Source organism: Periplaneta americana, chromosome 1 (genome assembly GCF_040183065.1).
Source record: "Periplaneta americana isolate PAMFEO1 chromosome 1, P.americana_PAMFEO1_priV1, whole genome shotgun sequence".
Lineage (NCBI taxonomy): Eukaryota > Metazoa > Arthropoda > Insecta > Blattodea > Blattidae > Periplaneta > Periplaneta americana.
This window is the reverse complement of record NC_091117.1, coordinates 124,101,673-124,124,893: the sequence shown is the minus strand read 5'-3', so window position 1 is coordinate 124,124,893 and position 23,221 is coordinate 124,101,673. Positions and strand designations below refer to the sequence as shown.

Here is a 23,221-nt window from a genome sequence, read left to right as displayed (position 1 = left end):
ACGGAATAAACGCCGTCTTAAATCACTGAGTGATTATTTTTCGCATATCATATATTATTACCAGGCTTCGAGACTTTGGACCCGATACAATAAGTTTACTGTGCATGCACTATAGGTTGTTGACTCGCTGCAGGTAGATAGAGATGTGTTGAGGTAACAACGTTGCTATTTAGAGTAGAGTGCGGTAGTATGGGGAAACACACATATGTATATTCTGAAAGTAAATATACATTACACAATGATAATGTGAAAAGAATGTGAAAAGCATTTATTCTCCTGTCTTTTATAAGCATATGTGTTTAATTATACACAGTGTTAATGGTGGAAATAAGCATGTAGCAATTTTAATTTTTTCATTTATCCTATTGGTCGTCTTTAGGAAGTGCAGTTACAGTACCTAATTGCAATGTACCTACTACAAAATACATTCTCAGTGTCTCAAACGTAAATCTTTTTCGGTTATCTGCCAAAGTTTGTACTGTAGAAAGCTGCGCTCTACGTCACACGACGTGATAGGGGCAAAACGAAAAAAAAAAAAAACCTAACATCATTGCAGTCTCTAAGAGACAGTCCTTTATTCTCGGGTGACTCTATGTCCACTAATTTGCTGTTTATGTTACACAACATTCCATATCAGTTATTTTTACATAAAATTGATTGCCACTTCTGTTTTACATGTTCAGTAACCGGTGTACTTGATGTGTAATTAATTCTCTGCATCATTTTCTAAATTAATTTGAGGGCTTCCGGCATCTCTTGCTCTGACTTTTCTAACCGTGTAATAGTTTCAGACACAGTTTGAAAATAGATTTGTATGAAAACCAATTTATTCGTCAGAACCTTCAAAACCAGAGCGTTTTCCTTTGCGTATTTGTTGGCATTCATTCTACAATACCCCCACCCACTGTACGCTTTACCACTATACTCAGTACGCCGTTATGCGGGTTTCCCACTGAACTGCTCTATTGGGTCCGAAGTCTCGAAGCCTGATTATTACGATGTACCGAAGTACATATGATATTTCCGTGCAGAAATTCTGCGTCATCATATGATGGAGAGATGAATGGAACTGAGAGGATAGGCCACTGGGTGGAACCCAAGAGGTGGAACTTAAACTGAGACGATTAAATCCGACATCGGGATGGGAATCCGATGTGGCTTAGTGGATAAAGCGTCAGCACGAAGAGCTGAGAACCCAGGTTCAAATCCCGGTGCCGGAGAGAATTTTTCTCCGTCCACTCATCTTTCATCATATGATGACACAGAATTTCTGCATGAAAATATCATATGTACTTCGGTACATCGTAATAATAATATATAAATTCAGCATGTTTAATCCATGCAAGAGGTAGTAAATATCAATACCTTAAAAACAATATATTTTACATATTTTCACTCGATAATGAGTTTTGGAATAATATTCCGGGGAAATTCTTCAACAGAGAATAACAGTATAGTCCTACTAAAAAAGGAGTAATTAGAATAATTTTATTGTAGGTGCCAAATCTAGGGAATCGTGTAGGATCATTAAAAAAAAAACTATAAATAATGTCCATGGCTTGTCAGTAGCCTGTATGTTTTCATTAATAAACTTCCTTGTAAGTAATCGTGAAAACTTTGTAACTAATTCAACAGTTCATAGCATAAATAGGCCTATTTGTCAAAAATTACTTTCATACTCCATAGGAAAATCTAGCCTATTGTTCTATAAAAAAGGAGTGCTTTATACGGCAGTAAACATATTTAATAGTCTCCCTATAGACATAAAATCAAACTCAAAACAAGATTATTTACCCCAAATTAAAAACGTAAGTTACCTAATTTTTCACGCCTTCCATTCTGTAGGTGAATTCATGACATTCAATAACGATGAATGAATGTTTCTGTCTTGTATTATGTACCCTCTTCACAATAACCTCTTGTGTTGTACTAGAATATTGTAAAACTCTTCTGCATATATATTTCAACTAGACTGTGACTAGTTTTTAGTTGGTTATTTAACGACGCTGTATCAACTGCTAGGTTATTTAGCGTCGACGAGATTGGTGATAGCGAGATGGTATTTGGCGAGATGAGGCCGAGGATTCGCCATTAATTACCTGGCATTCACCTTATGATTGGGGAAAACCTCGGAAAAACCCCAACCAGGTAATCAGCGCAAGCGGGGATCGAACCCGCGCCTGAGCACAACTTCAGACCGGCAGGTAAGCGCCTTAACCAACTGAGCCACGCTGGTGGCTTGACTGTGACTATAATTAAGACTTTGTAGTACTATTAATTTTTTTGACATGTTTCATATTTCATATTTTAGCTGTGAAGCGATGTATGAATTCCATAGAATGTAAATAAATACAATATAATAGGCCTATGTCTGTTTTTAACCGAACTTCCTCATTTCTTGTCATATTTGCCGTCCTATTGAATTTCAAATGATATCCAAAATGAAGTTGCCTACTTGTTTCTATAAAGGTGACAACACACAGCTATGCTATGTTAAGCTGAAAAGAATTGCCTACTTCAACTCTTGGTATTTCTATATTAGTGCATAAGTCATAGGAGTTATCTCATTCACTGTTTAATATTTATGGCACTAAATAATCACAAAATCGTTTTGAAAGATACGGAGAAAGCCGATTCTCGAAATTAATGAAGAGTTGATGTACCGCAGGAGCAATTTGCATGTTATGCTGACATTTACATATGTAGGCTATATTGTTACCTATGTTTTATCATTTTCTTTACTATGTTTACAGGAATCGTCTTTACGCACCATGAAGGCGCATGGAGGACATGGAGGTAAAGCCTCATGCTTCGGTGACCTCGACACTCAAATGAGGTGGCGTAGCAAGATTAATCCAATATCTACCATCATATCCCACCTCCCTCAAATCCATTTTAATATTACCATCCCATCTACGTCTCAGCTTCCTCAAAGTTCTTTATCCCTCATGCCTTCCACCTAACAGTCTATATACATCTCTGAATTCGCCCATACGTGCTACATGCCTTGCCCATCTCAAACGTCTGGATTTAATGTTTCTAATTATGTTAGATAAACAATACAATGAACAACTTGCTTTGTTTCGGGTATTTACTTTTAGCATAAGTTAGACTGTTTAGCATTTTTGGTGAAAAATTTTACGTGTTTTGCTGTTTTCAAATGTCGCATGACTTGAAAACGAGTATCTGCCCCAGACAGGACAGGTGTAAAGCAGTAGAGGTCGTAATAGAGATGTTTAAAGTTGCAGGCAATTTTGTAGAGTTAGAGATGATTTCTTGTTGAGAAGAGAATACAATTTAGTGAGTTTTGAACAGGCCAATTTAAGTTTGTTGTTGATATGATGTTTCCATGATAGACAGCGATCTAAGTGCACTCCAAAATATGTTTCAGCTTCATCCTTTGGTTTCCATGGTATCAAGCTGGTTGGATTGGAAAACTTAAACCTGGAGGATTAGCAGGACGACACAGTTTGAAACTTAACACAACAAATGTTTCCATTGTTGCTTCAAACATAATTATACCGTAGGCTACCTCTTATTTCAACATGGTACTAAAATTATGTTCTGTTATTAATAAAAAAAGAACATTATTACTAGTGATAAACTAATAATTTAATAAAGTAGCTAGATCTTTAAAAACATGTTTCTATGAAAGTTGTAAAATATATATAGGCCCTTGTTGTAACGATATCCTCTAAATATTATGCAATTATGAAAAAAATCCCATAATATTATCTCCTGGCCTAGTTGCCTCATAAGTGGTACCTTGTGAGCCGTGTACGACGGCTCAGTTGATGCTACAACCCACCATAGCATCGTGATTCTTCGCGTTTCGCCATATTGCATCATAGTGCCATCTTTTTGAATGCATAATTCATATTGTCCTTTCTATTGGCTAGCATATATACGATGTAACGCGGAGAAGGAGAACGGAGGTTTCCTTGGAACTACCGGCAGAAAGAAGACACTGAGAAACTCTCACGGTAGAGATAACGTCAACTGCAAGAAATATACTCAGGGAACTCGCGAGGTATAGGAGATTTTTATCTAGAAATCACTCAGGAAACCAGGACGGTAGAGGCAAGATCGTTTCTTTACATTTCTGTTGGAGGCATACTTAACTTTGGCATCATACTTTGTGTGGATTTCGTAACTGAATTTCGTTTACGATAGGATTATTAATGTATAACCTACTGGGAATTGTGTTGTTATACGACGTATTAAATCTGTGTTAGGATTATATTTAGCTTCCAGAGATATTAATGAGAATTAGTAACGTTACTGTTGTAACTCATGGAATCGTCTGGAAGGTTATACTGGGGCGAATTATAGGTCGCCATAGTTATTTAGTGAGATTATGCGAAGTGGATTCGCTGATGATTGTATATTGCGTCGCTTCTATAGGTTACACGAATTCATTAGAGAAGGTTTACGTCGTATTGGGATTTTGTGATAACATTCGAGAACATTGCTAATGAGCATGAGATTTGGATTATCGTTAAGAAAGTACGCCTAGTTTCCAGAGGTTGGATTGGGTACTTTGGTTAGAGCATAAGTGTGCTATTTATTCCTCTCCTCTCTATGCATCAGGTATTGATTTTATGAAATATTGTGCAGATGTGTGCGTATTATTTGAAGACATAGTTTCAATAGACCAAGTGTAATTCTATCTTGTGATAGTAATCAACTTTATATATTGTTCTCTGGATTAGAGTTGGTCTCTAGGGGCCGTATTCATAGATATTTTTAGCGCGGGCTTCCGGTGGATGATCAGCGTTTTTCGTATTCATAATCCATTGTTAGCGATATGATATGATTTGAATTCTGTACTAGTAACCAGTGGATAGCCGGGGCTAGCTTAGTACGCTAGTGGCGCGTGCTGCGAAATGTCTATGAATAGCACCCTAAGAAAATATTGTCTCATGATATTGTACTAAATTATTTATAATATTGAATGTATGTATTAGATTTGAGTTAGTTTGCAGAGTAGTTCTTTGTGAATCTAATAATTATATAGTTAGAGAATATTGAAGATAGAAGCACATTACAGGAACAAAGTTGGTAGTAGACCAGTATGCAAATTGAATCCTTGTTATTATACTTTAGTATTTTTGTATCATCGCTATATTGTTATCATGCATCAATTCATTTGTGTATTGTTTTGTTATTCACCATTCAGTGAATTACATTGTTCTTGTTACAAAAATTGGTATTTATTATTTAATCGCTTCCACTGCAATTATGAGTGTCATTGTTACACTGCGCCAACCAATATAATCCAGTACGCCTGTAACATCTGACGCGGCGGCACGATGCCACCAATCGGTTCTGTTGGTATCACTTGTGAGGTTCACACCTGTCTTAGGACAGTTGACTAAACAACAACTTAAACAACAATACCTTAACTTAGGCCTATGTAAAAATATGCACTATAAAAATTACATTTTCTAACTGGGGAAACATTGTTTAGTGCATAACTTATATGCATATTTTAATATAATAGAAAAAAAGTTATTAATAGGCTTGTAATGTTGGGGACCGATAATGTGCGTTACGGTGGTGGTTTCAAGTTTACTATCCGTTCACCAGTCAGTACTCAAGCATGTGTAAACTGTATATCTGCTAAATACACCGTTCGCCAGTCACTACTGTAGCATGCGTAAACAGTGTATTTGCTGAATAATAATGCCGAAGGTATTTTTAATAATGTCGAAGACTCATATTTTTGCAGCGAAATTTTGTGACTGTTTTGAAGTGAATGACGGGAACATTGTATGTAAATTATGTAATACAAACATACGAGGTGACAAGCGATATAGAGACATTGTTTTCGTGATATTTGAAGAAGATTCACCTTTGAGACACTCAAGATGTATGTTGTTGTGCATTGTAATTGTACGAATCCTGAAGGGAAGAAGGAAACTCAAACCCACGAATAACTCTATGATAACGAAAGGTACGTAAAAATATACCTTTGTAATGCTATGTAGCTTATATTTATTTTTAGAGCCGTCAAGATTTGTTTATATTCACCTTGTTATTCCCGTAATCGATAGCAGAACAATGTCCTCGTACTAGCTCACGTCCCCGGCCTATGCACCATGCTGCAGTCAACATATTTTGTAATCGGTCTCCAACATTACAAGCCTAGTTATTACATAATTTTCCTTGCCCTAGTTATTAACTTGCCTATTAATGCGTGGCAGGTGAAAGGTCTTCTTTTCGGGGCTCGGGGTACCTCACATAAATTTACTAACACATTCCCAAAATCATTAGTATATGAAGTTAGATCATCTATACTCATAATAAATCTGTAACCAAAATTTTTCTGGTAATTTTCGCTTTTCTAAAAATAATTGGTGTTAACATGTATAATTAGCCTAACCATCCTGATACCAAAAATAGCTTTTTTATTTTTGTTTGTATGCCTGTCTGTCTCGGGAAGAAATTAAACGCAGAATAAATATGGGAAATGCCTGTTATTATTATTCGGTTGTGAAGCTTTTGTCATCTCGTCTGCTGTCAAAAAATCTCAGTTAGAATTTATAAAACAGTTATATTACCGGTTGTTCTGTATGGTTGTGAAACTTGGACTCTCACTGTGAGAAAGGAACAGAGATTAAGGATGTTTGAGAATAAGGTTCTTAGGAAAATATTTGGGGCTAAGAGATATGAAGTTACAGGAGAATGGAGAATGTTACATAACGCAGAACTGCACGCATTGTATTCTTCACCTGACATAATTATGAACATTAAATCCAGACGTTTGAGATGGGCAGAGCATGTAGCACGTAAGGGCGAATCCAAAAATGCATATAGAGGGTCAGTTGGAAGGCCGGATGAAAAAAAACTTTTGTGGAGACCGAGACTTAGGTGGGAGGATAATATTAAAATGGATCTGAGTGAGGTGGGATATGATGATAGAGACTGGATTAATCTTGCAGAGGATAGGGATCAATGGCGGGCTTACGTGAGGGCGGCAATGAACCTCCGGGTTCCTGAACATAAGTAAGTAAATAAGTAAGTCTGGATATTACCTTTACCTTTTCACACAATAATGGCTGAACCGACTTCTATGAAAATTGGAATATAAATTAAGTTCGTTCTAACTGAGATTTTAGGCTATATAATATTCAAAATACTTTATTTAAAAGGGGGTTATAAGGGGGCCTGAATTAAATAAATCGAAATATCTCGCTTGTTATTGATTTTTATGAAAGATGTTACAAAAGGAAAACTTCTTCGAAAACAGTTTCCGATAAGTTTTAGGCCCTATTCTATGCAAAATTTTAATAGGACTGATATTTAACGAGGTACACGAGTTTTAAAATAAGAATACGTTTTATCAGAGCAGACTCAGACTAAGCTATAATGAAATGAAAACAAATGACTCCGTCTATTTAAGGCGGCCTTGCACACAACAAACTGAGAATATTATTAATTTAAGACTAATTTTATACGATATAATTGAATTCTATGGTGTGAATATATAAATGTATAAATGTTTATCAGGAGCAGATGCATAAATATAAAATTATGCAAAGCCGCAAAAAAAAAAAAAAAAAAGGGTGAACGGAATTAGCGTTTTGATCAATTAAATTATCGATATATATATCGTTTTTATTATGTTGTCAATCAGCCAATATTGTTGAAAATTAGTTTGATCATAATCATAGCGGCAATTTCGAATGCTGTAGTTAAATATAAAAAAGAAGTGGATCAAATTCTCCCTGTTGGCTTAAAATGTAAGCCTAGCAATGGAAATTGTGGAATTATAAATAAAACCTTTTTACTGACATTATTTAAACTTTATTTGGTCCATATAAAATATTCTACTTTTATACAGTTCAGTTTCTTTTTGTCTATAGAACATAACAGTATTTTTAAGAGTTTTGTCGTAAAGATGTGAATTTTTACTGGATCAAAAATATAGCACATATGGAGTAAAAATGGGTATTTTACCGTCACTGGAACTGAGTTATTTTACAAAGCGTTCCTGTGTTCATAATTTAAGCCTACCCATATTAGTTTCTTGTGTTTCTTAAAATAATATTTACATACCACATTAATTTTCATTTTTTATTTACATAAACAATGATGCACAACCGAGCGAGTTGGTTCAGACGGTAGCGTTTGAGACTCGCATTCGGGAGGTCACTGGTTCAAACTCTGTGACCAACCAATCTGACTGGGGTTTCTCATGGTTTCCCTTAGTCATAAAGACAAATGCCAGATTGGAAATTTACATGCCATGATTCATCACTGCCTCAATTACCAATACGATAAACATTAATCACAATCTATAATCAGTTACATGAACACAAGCCATCTACAACACACAATAGAAACAGGAACTCAACAAGAGTAAAAACGGCCTACTGGTATACCCATACATTCTCAACACGCGACATAACCACAGATGTTGAAGAGTGTACAGCCTAAATAAACTTAGCAAAGGAAAAAAGAGATACACAGTGAGACCAACATAAAAATTATCTTCGTACATAATCCACTCTATATTGAAATTAATTTGGAGTAATTTATTAAAGGATGCATTCAACACTAATGTAGAGAAATGTTAAACGAATTATCCTTGCACCAAACACAGACGTTTCCTTAACCAAATAATCCTATTTTAATTATTTGCATATAATAATAATAATAATAATAATAATAATAATAATAATAATAATAATAATAATAATAATAATGATGATGATGATGAAGAAGAATAAGAAACATGTTAAAGGAATTATCCTTGCACCAAATGAGTGCTCACTGGACCAAAATGATCTTATTTTAATTATTTAAATATAATTTCAATTAAGTAACTTATTAAACGATTTATCCTTCTATCAAACACGGGTGTTTCCTGGACCAAATGTCTTATTTTAAGTATGTAATTACTTTATATTTATTTCTAACAAGTGCAGCGAAGCACACGGATATGGCTAGTTCAAAATATTTGTATTGGAAGATTCACTAATAATTCTTCATAATCATTCACATAATAACTTCTCTTAAATTATGTGATACTGTTTCTATAATTTCTGTTTAATGACATTCAATTTGCATTGTATGGATATAAATTTCTGTGTTCACATGTAGATAATAGCTTTTCGCTTTTATTTTATATACATTGTTAATATATTTATGTTATGTTCTGGATCTTCATAGTCACCTGGACTGCCGGGCGGATGTCCTTTTGCTTTGGAATTGATAAATACTATGGTTATAATATTTATAAAATTAATTAGTTTATATAATATGTTACTAATTAGCGATATATACAATGAAGGGGAACTGGCCACCTTAGCCGTCTCCGGCTTAGTTTCGTCATGAATGATGCCTTATTGGTGTCACTCATGAGGTTCAAACCTGACTTCGGACAGTTGAATAAACAACAAAAACAATCAGTTTATTGCATAAGCCTACTTAACTTATAGGCTGATTGAATTTCAAGAACTTCATTTTGGAAGGGAAGAAAGTGTAATTATCAGTGACATACGTCATATTTTTGTTTAAAACTTGTGGTTATGTCTAGTTTTAGGCTCAAAACACTAATAATTTTACTAATAGCTATTCCTAATTCAGTGACACAACTATTACCACTGAATGTATAAATCACACAGAGCATTTCATAAGAATTTGAACTAACATTTTTCGATAGACATTTGGGGGGGGGGGGAAACAACAAACGCACCCACTGTAAAAAAAAAAAAAAAAAAAAAAAAGAATTCCTACTGCCCGATTTGAGTTCGTGCGGGGATAGTTTACTCTAATTAGATGACTTTCAAGAGTAGGCTACAGAGAAGAGCAAGTCTTGCCGCATTCAATATGTATGTAGCCTAGGCTATACTGTGACGCTGATGTTGATCACGTTGTACATGAATGTAAAATATGGCCTTGGCTACGATGTTCACTTATGATAACCTCGTACATTTTCAATGACACAATGGCAATACACACAACTACCTCCAGTCACCCGATGTAATGTATACTTACGCAATTGCATTGGATTTGACAGCTGTACGATTTCTCTGTGACTGTTCGAACTAAAACTCATTAAGGGATTTAAGTACATAAATTATAGCCAGATGAGTAATAGGCCTAATCGTTTTCAATTCTTGGGACATTAAAATTTCTAACACTCATTCAAAAACACAAAAATAAACATCCGGAGCCTACAGTATAGGACAGTACAGTATGGTATGGTAGTGATTTTGTAACTGGTATGATGGCAGCTGAGACAAATGTCGACAAATTTTGTCGGTACTGGAGTTCCATGAAATTAAAATTGTATTAGATTTCTGAGCCGGTTACTGGAAGCTAATGGTATTTGAACATACTAATAATTAATTAATATCAGTATTAATATTAATAAATAACAATTAGTTTATGTGTTGCGTTGTGGTTATAATTCAAGACTATAGTCAGGTAAGTTTTCGGCGTATGTACCGGTACTAATAATTTCATGTGGTCAAACAAAATATATTTTTAGGTTAGGTCTCGTGAGTCAGTTGTTTAGTCAAACCAATGAATTTCGTATTGCCAGACAAAATACTTGACATGTTGATCCCTTTATCGTATAGTTTGCCTATGGAAATATGTTACAAATTATTGAATTATTTAGAATAACCTTCCAACATAAAGTACGGTAAGTAAATAACTCATTTAGTACGTAGGATCGTGTGATATCTGTTAACAGTTTGCAACACTGACATGACGGCAATATTTGCTGTTTAGGAACTGTTCTTATGTGACCCTCACTGTAGCTGTGCAATGCTGGAAGCTTTTAAACATAGTACTACGTCTGGGGCTGCACAGTAAATGATAGCAATGAGTATTGTAGATTTTAAGCTACATTTATTTTGTTTCCTTATTTTTAGTTGCAGTTTCTACATTTAAAGAAGGAATGAATTTTTGGATCGCGAGTATAATGGGCGTTGATATGAGAAGTAAGAGATGTGGCGAGTGCATGTGAGTTCTTAAATGTCTCTCAACGATAATAAAATATATATCTTATAGGATCCGCCGAGAGTGATTAGTTCTTTGGATGATACCCAAGTCATGAAGTTTAGGAACTAAGAGTTCTCATTGCTACTGCTATAAACTGAGTCTCGTAACTCTTGCAATTTAACTCGCAGATAAAAATATAGCTACTATTATATTATTCACTGATAGTGTTGTCACAGTCTACTATATACAGTCACGAAGCTTGAGTTTTGAGGATGCTAGAAACAATAGACTGTGACGGTACTATTTTGCATTGCTTGTAATGAGGCGATAATAGCGATCCTAGTGGTGAGCAACTATCTAATGTTTGCATATTTACTACGTATTGAGCTTCGCGACTGTATATAGGCTACTAGACTGTGGTGTTGTCTTTAAGCTATAGGCCTAGAAAAGGTACTATAGGCCTATGCTACTAAAATCATTGAAATAGATTGTGTTTTACATTTAATTTCTCTGTTACAATAAAAACAGAACTATAATAAAATTATAAAATATGAATCACATAAACATTTGCATATCACTTCACACCAAAGCCACCCATAGACAATTTACAGTAACTCTGTTTCCACTACACACTGAAGCGAACTTACATTCTTGTGCGCGGCGCGGCGTTTCGACCAGGTTCTGTATTCTCCTTTCCGTTCGGCTTTCGACATAGGCCTATGTGATCTTTTCTGAATCCTTTTACGCTCGGCCACCCCTCTAAGTGCATTTCGCCTGTCGCGATGATAGTCTATTTTGCGCCGAATTTTATGGGGATGTTTGAAATGTTCACTAATAGGCCTACTCTTACAAACTGGGTCTCCTAACTCTCATAATTTAACTCTTAGATAAATGGTATTTTTATCTGCTGAGAGTGTTGTCTTTAGGCTACAGAACAAGATACTGCTCGCTTCCATATCTCAAGTCACACTGGCGCAATCTGCCATGACTCATACCGCGGCGCTGCGCCGAGGTCGATAAAGTCGTTTCTCACGCATCTGGTCCACTCTACATATTGTCAAGAAGCGACATCTGTCCTCTATCCAACTGCGAAAGAATCATTAACGTAGATCTTACAGTTTCCGTGCAGTAAACGTTTCAAATTTTGAACTTTTTGGGACATCGGAAAAGTCTATAACTTACTCATCCCGTCAAACACATAGGGAGAAAATACGTAGTTCTACGTAAAATAAATTAAACCTAGCCTATCACATACAATACAAATTATAAGAGAAGTGAGATGATGATCACTATTGCCCAGGTACGCACTTTATGTAGGCCTATGTAATGCTCACATGAACGAAATAGGTCTCGAATGGAATGTAAGATGCTAATGCTGAAAGAACTTATAGGTATAAGACGTACCTACAACATAATACAAAGTTAATTTATATGCACTGTACGTCGATTAAGTATATTTACGCAAACCTATGTAGGCTTACCGGTAGGCCCATATAAAATATACCTAACCTATAAACAATACGTGAAAATGTCTTCCCAAAAGTAAAAAATAATCCTTTTGGCTTAACAGAAAATAATATTTCTTTACCTCAAAGGTAATGTATGATTAGTCCAAATTCGTTAATTTTCAGATTATATCACTACTGAATTCCTTAGGGTGAGATCTATCTGAAGGTTTACTGTGTTAAGTCCTGGAACGACTGATTTTGGATTTAATGTTTTTTTTTTTTTTTTTTAAGAACATGATCAGCATATTAGGGATAAGCTATACTACGATAAGTCTCTCATAACTCAATTTACTTTTATGCACACCCCATCTTACGAATTTTAAGATACAGACCTACTATGGTTCCACTTACAGTTCGGCATAATTAAAGTCTAGTCTCGAGAGTATCGGCATAAATTCACGAAGGCTCAGACCCAATAGTCTCGAAAGTGTTTTCGAAATAGCTATATTTTGGCAATAAGTTTAACTTGAACTATTAGGAGCATCACAATCTTGTATTCTTGTCTTGACAATTTATATTAATTGTATTGTTTTTTAAACAATAATTCAACAATAGCGATAATTCTTAATTATTTAATTTGCTATTGATTACGCTTACGCGTGCTTTAGCCATTGTTATGACGCTCTTAAATCACATTCTTTCTGTTATATTCCATTTTGAAGGGCGTGCTTACAAACAGATTAATTTCTTTGACACCACTGAACAGCTGAGTGAAAAGCCGGAAATAGTAGGTAAGGATAGCAGATATTTCCTTTGCGGTTATGATTCAGTGGTGTTGTGTACATTATTCGCTACCGTAATTTTATTATGAGTTTGCCTAAGTGGCTTGTGATAAAGAGAAAACTTCCGGACAATGTTGAAAATTGTGAAATCAGTGAGGGTCAGCAAGAGTCTTCTAAACTGCCTAGGTTTGAGGACAGCACCATAGGCCTATGTGTACAATCTGATGAAAATTTTGAAACTCCCTTATTAGTTTCATCCTCGAATATTCAAGTAACTTAAGTGGCTTTCATGATTATCCAGAATGTTGCTCAACATTCCAATGCGAATACTTCAAGAAAGGAAACAATTGACTTGTTTTAAACAAAGGAAAACTTGAATGCTCAACTTGCTTAGATAGCCTACTAGTAAACAAGGCATAGACCAGTCTGGGTAGAGGCATTAAATTAGCGAAAGAATGGATTGATTGTGAAGACAGCTGTCATGTCATGAAAACAGTAAACAAGCACAGCAAAGTAGTTGAAGGAAAAAAATTTGAACATTCAAACACAATGTTTCACAAAGAGGCAGAAGAAATTAATACTATTGCGTAATATACAGGGACATCATTTCATTTTGAATCAAATTTTATTGTACCTGAGTTTTTGAATGTACTTCACTCCTTCCCTCACTTCCAACCGTCTTCCACACAGAACCAAGGCCGCGTATGCAGTCAATGAAAACAGTACTGAGTTAGTATAGTACGTTCCTGAAATACGTTCGCGTTTTTCAGTGATGAAAGACCTCTCAATATTGAATCATATTTTTGCATAGATACTTTCGTCCGTCTGCCTACGTCGCATCCCGGTTTCCCCCACCCGCTCCTGCTCGCCCCTCTGTGGGCTGTCTTACTTCTTTTCTGAAAACATTAATTTCTGTTAGGTGTTGGACGTCTACGTAATATTATACAACTGTTTAAAATAACTTAAATAAAAGGGCCTCGTTAAGTAATTAGCTGTCACGTGATTTCCCCTCTTTCTACGACTCTGTGACAAAATCACTTGGACGGACAGTAGATAGCATCTCTGAGTAATTTTATCTTTTCCGATCGAGCAGAAGTGAAGATTGAATTTACAGTACGTAAGATACTCTTTTATAGAGTAGGTACAGAATTATTTCAACATGAGTTACTAGTACGAAGGACGGAACTGGTAATTGAAGCGGTGAGATCAAAAACCATTCAAGTCCACTTTTGGCCATTCATGTTCTGAAAATTTGAAATTAAATTTTGGATATTTCTACAAGTGTTACGGCTTCAAAAGTTGGTATACTACTTTGTCTTGATCTCTAAAACAACCAGAAATATTACGTGCAAAAAATAGTAATTAGGTAAGAAAAAAAAGTTTTTTGCATTTTTCTCGAAACTTGTGTAAATGTACTTGAATGGTTATTGATCTCACCGCTTCAATTGGAATTAGGTACAATAGTCTATAGTGCGACAATATGTACAAAAGAACTGAAGCCTGTATCGAAATGAACGGCCACCATTTTTAAAAAAGTGTTTAAATATGTATATTATGATTATTTTTAAATTTAACTTCATTCTCTATATTGTACTCTAATGTGCTGTAGACAGTATAATATACACTGCATAATGAATACGTTCGAATGGATAGCTCAGTTCGTGAGTAAAAACACTTATTATTAATACAGTACTGTATTTTGATTGAACAAAAACCTAATGAAAATTATCAAACTCAAAATCGCGATATTTCCTAGTTTACGTAAATGGATGAACTACTTTTGTTCCCTCCTATACCTAGTAAAGTGATTTGTTTGTATTTTACGCAGTATCATCGAACTCCAGTCGTGGAAGGGGGTAGTAAACGGTGTTTCCAGTTCTCATCCGTTAATCCAAAGGTATAGCCATATGACTACACTGCAAGAAGGAAGAACAAGCGTTCGAGCGCATGATGTTCCTTGTGCTTTTCTTGCGCGGAGGAAGGAGCGGCAACCAAGGAGTTGTTCCCTACTTTACTACCCTGCTATTCCTGTAGTAACTCGCAGCAAAGAGCAAAAGAGTTTGCAATGCATTAGTACCTTGTTATGATATAATCATAGGGTCTATGTTATTTAATGCATACAATTTACGATAGGCTATTAATTAAACGTAATAACTATTAGAGTAATATAATACAGGGACATCATTTTATTTTTACTAACATTTTTAATATTAACCTGTCTATACCTTTAGAGAACCGGAAACACCGCTTGCTCCCCCCTCCAAGTTCGATGATACTGGCGTAAAACACAAATCACTCTACTAGATATACGAAGGAAGAAAAATAGTTCATCCATTTACGTAAACTAGGAAATATCGCGATTTTGAGTTTGATAATTTTCATTAGGTTTTTCTTTAATCAAAGTACAGTACTGTATTAAGAATAAGTGTTTTTACTCACGAAGTGAGTTATCCATGCGAACGTATTCATTATGCAGTGTATATTATACTGTCTACAGCACATTAGCGTACAATATAGAGAAAGAAGTTAAATTGAAAAATAATCATAATATGAATATTTAAACACAATTTTGAAAATGGTGGCCGTTCATTTCGATACAGGCTTCAGTTCTTTTGTGCATATTATCGCACTACAGACTATTGCATCTAATTCCAATTGCCAGTTTCGTCCTTCGTACTAGTAACTCATGTTGAAATAATTCTGTACATACTGTAAATTCAATCTTCACTTCTGCCCGACCCGAAAATATAAAATTACTCAGACATGCTATCTACTGTCCGTCCAACTGGTTATGCCGCAGGATTGTAGAAAGGGAGGAAATCACGTGACAGTTAATTACTTAACGAGGCCCTTTTATTTAAGTTAAATTAAACAGCTGCATAATATTACGTAAACTTTCAATTCCTAAGAGAAATTAATGTTTTCAGAAAAGAGCTAAGACAGCCCAGCTATTACAGAGGGGCGAGCAGAAGCAGGTGGGGGAAATCGGGATGCGACGTAGGCAAACGGACAGTACCTGTGCGAAAATATGATTCAATATTGAAAGCTCTTTCGTCACTGGAAAACGCGAACATATTTCTGGAACGTACTATACTCAGTAACTCAGTACTGCTTATTATCTGCGATCTTGGTTCTGTGTGGAGTTGGAACTTCCTTAGTAGAAGGGGTGGGAGTGAAGTACATTCAAAAACTCTGGTACAATAAAAATTGAAGTAAAAATAAAATGATGTCTCTGTATAGCCTATAAGAGAAGAGATGAATGATCGAGTTAAAGAAGAAAACCAAATAAATTGTTAGAATGTAGCCTAATAGCTATTTAAATCAAGCCTTTAATGAGCATAAATTCTTAAGGAAAAATATTAATATGCTCAAGTGCTTTGATACAATTAATGCATAATGTAATAAAGAGGCATTAGGTACAGTCATCTATACTAATAATAAATCTGTAGCCGAAATTTTTCTGGTAATTTTCGATTTTCCAAAAATAATTGGTCCTAACATTTATAATTAACCACTCTCAAACCGAAAATCGCTTTTTTGAAATTTTTGTTTGTATGTATGTCTGTCTGTCTGTCTGTCTGTCTGTCTGTATGTTTGTTACCTTTTCACGCGTTAATGGCTGAACGGATTTCGATGAAAATTGGAATATAAATTAAGTTCGTTGTAACTTAGATTTTAGGCTATATGGCATTCAAAATACATTATTTAAAAGGGGGGTTATAAGGGAACCTGAATTAAATAAATCGAAATATCTCGCTTATTATTGATTTTTGTGAAAAATGTTACATAACAAAAGTTTCTTTAAAATAATTTTCGATAAGTTTTATTCCTTGAAAAACTTTGATAGGACTGATATTTAATGAGATAAATGAGTTTTAAAATTAAAATAACTGCCATCTAAGGCCGTGTAATGAATTAAAAAACAAATGACTTCGTCTATAAGGGGCCTTGGACAGCAACAATCGAAAGCTATGAAAGATAGCCTACAGAGAATGTTTCTGTGTTTGTATGAAGTAATATCGGAAGCTAAATTAACCGATTTGTATAATTAATTATTTCACCATTGGAAAGTGTAGTTTCTCTAGATGGACATAATGCTATAATGTTATTACGTAACTTCTGATATAATATAATATAATATAATATAATATAATATAATATAATATAATATAATATAATATAATATAATATAATATAATATAATATAATATAATATAATATTATACAGGGACATCATTTTATTTTTACTAACATTTTTAATATTAACCTGGCTATACCTTTCTATTAACGATTGAAACAGGAAACACCGTTTGCTACCCCTTCCACGTCTGGAATTCGATGATACTGGCGTAAAATACAAATCACTTTACTAGGTATAGGAGGGAAGAAAAGTAGTTCATCCATTTATGTAAACTAGGAAATTTCGCAATTTTGAGTTTGATAATTTTCATTAGGTTTTTGTTTAATCAAAATACAGTACTGTATTAACACTTAGTGTTTTTACACACGAATTGAGCTATCCATTCGGACGTATTAATTAAGCAGTGTATATTGTACTGTTACAGCACATTAGCGTACAATATAGAGAATGAAGTTAAATTGAAAAATAATCATAATATGGATATTTAAACACATTTTTGAAAATGGTGGCCGTTCATTTCGATATAGGCTTCAGTTCTTTTGTGCATATTATCGCACTACAGCCTATTGTACTAATTCCAATTACCAGTTTCGTCCTTCGTACGAGTAACTCATGTTGAAATAATTCTGTACCTACTCTATAAAAGGGCGGCCGGGTAGCTCAGTTGGTAGAGCAGCTGGCTACGGATTGGAAGGTCCGGGGTTCGATCCCAGGTGGTGACAGGATTTTTTCTCGTTGCCAAACTTTCAGAACGGCCTCCTATAAAATTGAGTAAAAGGCGATCAGAGCAGCGTGGTGCCGACCACACCACCTCATTCTGGTGCTGAGGTCATGGAAAGCATGGGGCTCTACCTCCATGCCCCCCAAGTGCCTTCATGGCATGTTACGGGGATACCTTTACCTTACTCTATAAAACAGTACCTTATGTACTGTAAATTCAATCTTCACTTCTGCTCGATCCGAAAAGATAAAATTACTCAGAAATGCTATCTACTGTCCGTTCAAGTGATTTTGTCGCAGGGTCGTAGAAAGTTGGGGGGATCACGTGACAGTTAATTACTTAACTAGGCCCTTTTATTTAAGTTATTTTAAACACTTGTATAATAACTGAAATTAATGTTTTCAGAAAACAGCTAAGATAACCCAGCTACTAGACCTTAACAGAGGGGCGAACAGAAGCAGGTGGGGGAAATCGGGATGCGACGTAGGCAAACGGATGACAGTACCTGTACGAAAATATGATTCAATATTGAAAGCTCTTTCGTCACTGGAAAACGCGAACATATTTCTGGAACGTACTATACTCACTAACTCAGTACTGCTTACGCGCCCTCGGCTCTGTGTCGTGAACGGTTGGAAGTTTACTAGTAGAAGGGGTGGGAGTGAAGTACATTCCAAAACTCAGATACAATAAAAATTGAAGTAAAAATAAAATGATGTCCCTGTATAATATAATTTAAGTTATTTGAAGGGTTCAGAACCATAGTGGGCCAAGCGCCATTTACTGAATACGTAGAAAACAAGGGTTAAAATTAAGTTATTACCAGGGAAAGGATTTATATGTAAATACATATTTACTTATAAAGCTAATATAATTTATATTTTGCATTATCTTTATGTTTCACAATGTGTAGGGTTGAAAAATCCTACTTTTATTTTCCATATTTTTCCATATTTTAGAGTTTAGTACATATTTTCGTTAATTTCCATATATTTTCCATATTTCATATAAAACAGTCCATATTATATTAGGTTTAACAATAAAACAAAACAAAATTCCATTAACTTTTAAAAATACATTTCAACAATAGAGATTTAAACACATGTTCAGTAATCCCTTTAACATCAGAGTTATTTGAAAATTAGCAGTCCTATCAACAATGGGAAAGTAAGTTACAAAACTGTATTAATTTAATTTAAAATTTTTAACAGACTTCAGTTGTGCAGCTCAACAGTTAAATGCCAGTCAGAGTACACATAGGTTCAGTTTTGTAAATCATACTATAAAGACGGTAAATATGCCAAAAGTACGTCATTCAGTCAATTTAAAATCAAAACTAACAAGTTACATTTCAGAATTTAAAGAAGATGGTTTATCAACTGACAATAAAATATTATTTTGTAATTTGTGTCAGTGTGCAGTATCATCTACACAAAAGTTCCTGGTGCAACAACACATTACAACTAGTAAACATCAGGCCAACAAACAACTAAATTCCAAGCAGAGACAATTGTTTTTAACACAACCAACAACATCGAATGTAAGATCTGAGTTTAACATCGACCTGTGCCGTTCTCTCATCTCTGCTGATATTCCTCTCTACAAACTAAAGAATAAGGTCTTCAGGGAATTCCTTGAAAAATATACTCAACATACAATCCCGGATGAGTCAACACTTAGGAAGACGTATGCTCCATCCATCTACGATGAGACAATACAGAAGATAAGAGATGAAATTAAAGATAGTTCAATTTGGGTTTCCATTGATGAGACTCCCGACAAAGAAGGTAGACTTGTTGGTAATGTAGTTATCGGTTTGTTAAGTGAACAATATTCTGAACGAATTCTTTTACATTGTGATGTTCTAGAAAAGTGCAATAACAAAACTATAGTTAAACTGTTCAACGAAGCTATGGGTATCCTGTGGCCAAAGGGTATTATGTACGATAATGTGTTATTCTTTATTAGCGATGCTGCCCCTTATATGGTCAAAGCTGGACAAGCATTATCTGTTGTATATCCTAAATTGACTCATTTTACTTGTGTGGCGCATGCATTTCATCGTGTGGCAGAAGTGGTCAGAGACAATTTCCCTAAAGTAGATTTGTTGATTTCATCAGTGAAAAAAGTATTTCTCAAAGCTCCCAGTAGAGTTAACGTGTTGAAAGAAATGTACCCTGAAATTCCATTGCCACCAAAGCCAATTTTAACTAGATGGGGTACATGGCTAGAAGCAGTTGAATATTATGCCGAACATATAGACTCTATTAACAATGTTCTCCTTGCATTGGACTCTGAAGATGCAGTCTCAATTGATACTGCGAAAACAGTTACCTGTGACATAAGTGTGAAGAATGACTTAGCTCACATTCAGCATACATTTTCATGCATCATAAAAACGCTCAAAAGTCTCCAAAATAGGCACCTTTCACTATCTGAAAGTTTTGAAATTATAAATAGTACTGTGGAACAACTGAATCGTGGTAGAGGTAAAGTTGCAGATGCAGTAAGAGCTAAGGTGGACACTGTACTTTCAAAAAACCCTGGATATGAAGAACTACAAAAGGTTGTTGCTGTGATGAGTGGTGAATCAACAGTGAAGATTAACTTGGACTTATCCCCAGCAGACATTGTGAAATTGAATTATGTACCAGTTACTTCTTGTGACGTCGAACGCTCTTTTAGTCAGTATAAATCTATCCTCAGAGACAATAGAAGAAGATTCACTTTTCAGCACTTGAAAGAAATGTTTGTAACCTATTGTTATGGTAACAGACAATAAAAATTGTGTTTTGTTGAAACTACATTGGAAGATAAGGTACGTCCATTATATTTTTTGTTTAGTTTGATTAAAATGTACCAATATTTAACGTACATAGTCATTTTTTTATAATTTTAAGTCCATATTTAATTCCATATTTTGGTAAAAATCCATATTTAATTCCATATTTTGGTAAAAATAACTACATATATATTTACATATTTCATATATTTTTAGTCCATATAAATCCGTTCCCTGGTTATTACCATAATTCAATGGAAACCTATAACAAGTAAAATAAAATATACACATTAAATCTAAATGATGTCAATCTTCATTGAACTATGGTTGCATGTAATAAAAATTAAGAAACATGTTAAAGGAATTGTCATTGCACCAAATGAGTGTCTCTGGACCAAAATGATCGCATTTTAATTATTTGGATGCAATTTAAATTAAGTAACATATTAAATTATTTATCCTTCTGTCAAACACGAATGTTCCCTGGATCAAATGTCCTATTTTAATTATGTAATTACTTTATATTTATTTCTAACGGGTGCAGCGGAGCGCACGGGTACGGCTAGTAAAAAATAAATTCATATATAAAAACAAAAGTTCATTGATTGTTGAAATTATAGGCTTACTTCACTTATGAGGAACACTTCTGAAATATTCCTTTGCAGCAGCTAAATTGCATTATAGGAAGTATTCTTATAAGGTAAGAGTGTTAAACTCTAGCGACATGGAAGAATTACAAGTGTGCTTGAAAGCGTTCATTTCCTTGCGTGGGATCTCTTACACGCGTGTTCAGGTACTACAGAACTCTCTCAAGTCTACAGGTATGCCACTTAAAGATCGACGAGGCAAACATCATAATTATCACAACAAAAAGTCTGATGATGTCTTCGAAAGTGTGTACAAACACATTAAATCATTCAAGGGACGTAAAAGCCATTATGGTCAGTCAAAAAGTGATCGAATACAATATCTTCCCGACAATCTCAACATAAAAAAATTATGAAATGTATATTTCACAAGGTCGCTCCGTTGAATCTTATGAATACTAAAGAAAGATTTTCAACGCCAGATTTAGCATATCATTTGGATATCCACGCCGTGACACTTGCAGTATACATGTGACAAGTTTCAGGCTGATCTTTAAGTTTATGGAAATAAACAGTATGTTTTCAGTAAACTGTCGTGCCTTGCAATCTCATTCAAATGTTCTATAAAACTGCCTTCATTCTTTAAGGATTTACTCTCGTCATGTCCTCTAATGCAAGACCTAATTTTCCAAGACCCTTATAGAATGGCCAAGAATTATTCTGTTCTGTCGAACAAGTCCGCCATGCTTTTCAATAGAAAGCCTATATTGATCACTTAAAGCAAATTCAATACTTAGGGTTTTGCCAAATAAATACAGTTGTTTTTCCACACTTATTGTGACTTGCAGAGTCTTTTTGTCTTTTCCTGGATGAGTAAATATTATTTAAATCACTATAATCTGTATCATTCCACACAGATTTTTCACGAGAAAATAATAAACAAGGGCAGCAAAAAAAGTTTACTCATCCTACACATTTAGACAATTTTATCATCATTAACAACACAGAAGTTCCCGGTTCTGCAATTTTACCTGCAGATGCGATTCTTAAATCACGTAGGCTAGGCTATTCTATGGCTTAAAAGCTGTGGCAAAATTACTTATAGCTTTTAAGATAACTTACAGGCCTACTATGTATTTATTTATTTTTTCTTATTTTAAACTAGAATGCAAGGTAACATATGGGAAATTATGTTTAAACAAATGTAAATAGTTTGAACAAATATTAGGTATGAACATCAGAGATGAAACATCTTAGAACAGCTGAATGCAAAATAAATTAGGCTATAATATTGTGCACTTGAGCAGAAACTATAAATCGCATTCATTCTCAATAGTGCTACAACTAATAAATATTGCACATGTTTACTCGGTTGGACCTACGAAATAATTAAAACAGATTTTTTTGGGCTTTTCCACTTATTAGACGTTGTCGCTTATGTTCTTTGCCGTTACACAGGGGAAAACACAGCCAATTGTGATAATTATGGTTGGCTCGTTGCGGAAGACGGAATTTTGTGATAACGAAGGATTACATGATTGGGAAGGAAGCGTCTTGTGGCAATTTGTACATCTACTAAGTATGACTTCGCCTGGATAGACTTGAGGAATACGAAAAACCCGTCAGGATAGCCGGCACAGGGTTCGCATTCTGGATCTTCAGAATATAAGGTAGATGTGGCAACCTTTACATCAAAGTGCTCGGTATGAAACAGACTACCTCTACAAATTTTGGATTACGGGCCATGAGGAATAAGACGAGAACAACCTATCTAGGGTAAAGATTGGTAATATCGTGATAT

The 23,221-nt window shown here is 34.7% G+C and overlaps 1 protein-coding gene across 2 annotated transcripts in view; it reads right to left on the bottom strand.

Moving 5' to 3' along the window:
* Positions 1-23,221, bottom strand: part of sage (salivary gland-expressed bHLH) — a 64,344-nt gene that overhangs the window by 2,681 nt on the left and 38,442 nt on the right. The window lies entirely within an intron of this gene.